This window comes from Acyrthosiphon pisum, chromosome X (genome assembly GCF_005508785.2).
Source record: "Acyrthosiphon pisum isolate AL4f chromosome X, pea_aphid_22Mar2018_4r6ur, whole genome shotgun sequence".
In the NCBI taxonomy this organism is placed as follows: Eukaryota; Metazoa; Arthropoda; class Insecta; order Hemiptera; family Aphididae; genus Acyrthosiphon; species Acyrthosiphon pisum.
Window position 1 is genome coordinate 52,771,983 of NC_042493.1, and position 2,053 is coordinate 52,774,035.

Genomic DNA, 2,053 nt, shown 5'->3' on the forward strand with positions numbered 1-2,053 from the left:
GCAGGTTCGCTGCAGCTGACGTCCGAAGACGACGGTTGCACTTCCGCACGCGTACCAGCACGTTTGTGAGCCGTTGTCATGTCGATCGGGCAGTATTCTGCACACAACATAACATTTTAGTCCACCGAGAACATTTTATTTATATAGGTACAATAGATACGCATGGTTCTATATGAGGGGTAGTGTGGAACAGTTTCATATTATAGATTATACTTATATATATAGGTAATTCTAAATTTTAAAATTAATGTAGGTATCAGTGCAACAGATTTTGTAATAATTAGGGCTGTGGCCCGTTAATTTAATGATTTTGCGACTTTGCGTACCTATATCGAAGGATTCAAAATTAGTCAGATACAAATTTTATTCAAGAAATAATACTATTCTAAATACAAAAATTGTATTCTAGAGGTGTATTTTGGGCTTAAGAAAACGCTATACACAGCCATTAGTTGTCTCCATCTTCCAAGTGCGCAACATAGCAAACTTACGCTCGGCAAATCACGTTTAGCTCAGTTAGTTAAAAAATAAGAGAGTATCGACCTATTTTGAAACTATTTTTATGATAGTTAAAATTTTTATCAAGTTTTGCGTGTATAATATAATAATATAGCGTAAATTAAATATGCTCATAACTCACTGTAAAACTGAATTACCGTAAGAAACCCACTTATAAACACAGATAGTGTTCATACCATCAAGTTTTATAATAGGTCAATTTGCTCTAGTTTTTAAACTAAAGGAGTTAAACGTGATCTGCTGAGCTTAAATTTGCTATGTTGTAAGACGGAGACATAAAATATCTGTGTAGCGTCATCTTAAGACGACGTGCGTATAAATGCATATAGGTACCTCACTGGTTTTTTTCAACGTTTTAATGTATAATTGAAAAATATAACTTGGCCAAACTGTATACCATTATAAATTATATTACAGTACTATGGAAAGTTTATTGTACATAATTTCTTTCAAACAATTTTTAATTTGTAATTCGTATTAGGTACGTTATACGTTAAATTACGTTATATTTTTCATAATATAGGTAGGTAATTACATATATTTTTTTACATAACAATTTAATATTATATTGGTATCCGTCGAGATATATTTATACAGGCACGTACACAAAAAAAAATAAGGGGTGGGTCCATATATAGTAGTCTTCATTTTGTAATTATCAATGATTGATAATAAATAAATACACAACTATTAATTTTTGGAGGGGTTTGAACCCCTCTATATACGTATCTGTATGTATATACAGTATCGGCCTGGCACACCAAAGGCCCATGGATCGGTTATCGGTTTTTTAAAGGGCCCCATAATGAAATACAAAATTTACTTGACATTTTGGTGAAAAAATGCTCACCAAATTTTTCCTTTTAAAAATACATTTATTCAAATTCTGATTTTTAGAATTTTTAAGTACACCTAAAGAGTAAAGACCATAATATATTCAAATTCCTGATATTTTTTGTACTACCATTAAAGAGTGTCATGTGGCTATACAAACTTCTATTTTTCAAATGAGAATTTCCTTTTTTACTGCAAATTATTTAGCAGATGATGTTCTTGTAAATGTAGATGTATCAAAATCAAAATTCTAATAAGTAGTCGCTGAATTATTAAAATATGTATACTAAGGATAATAATCTTTAAAATATGGTTTTACAATAAAAAACTTAAAATACCTAATATTAGATGTAGTACCTATTTATTCACTATTATCAGTATACCTAATTAATAATTTTTTCAAATTATTTATCTTGATAGATCATTGGTAATTAGTACTAACAACTAACTACTAACATTTTAAAATCATCTAAGCCCCCAAATCTACTTGGCTAATATCCATATACGTATTATCCTCAGTACACAAATTTATACCTATAACTCAAAACTACTAGTTCAAATTTTGATTTATATGCATCAAAGTTCTCAAAAAAAAATATCTGCTGAATAATAAAAGTAAAAAAAGAGTAGTCCTATTTGAAAAACAGAAGTTTGTGTTGTAACAACATCATCCTTAAATGGTATAAAAAAGTATTCGAAA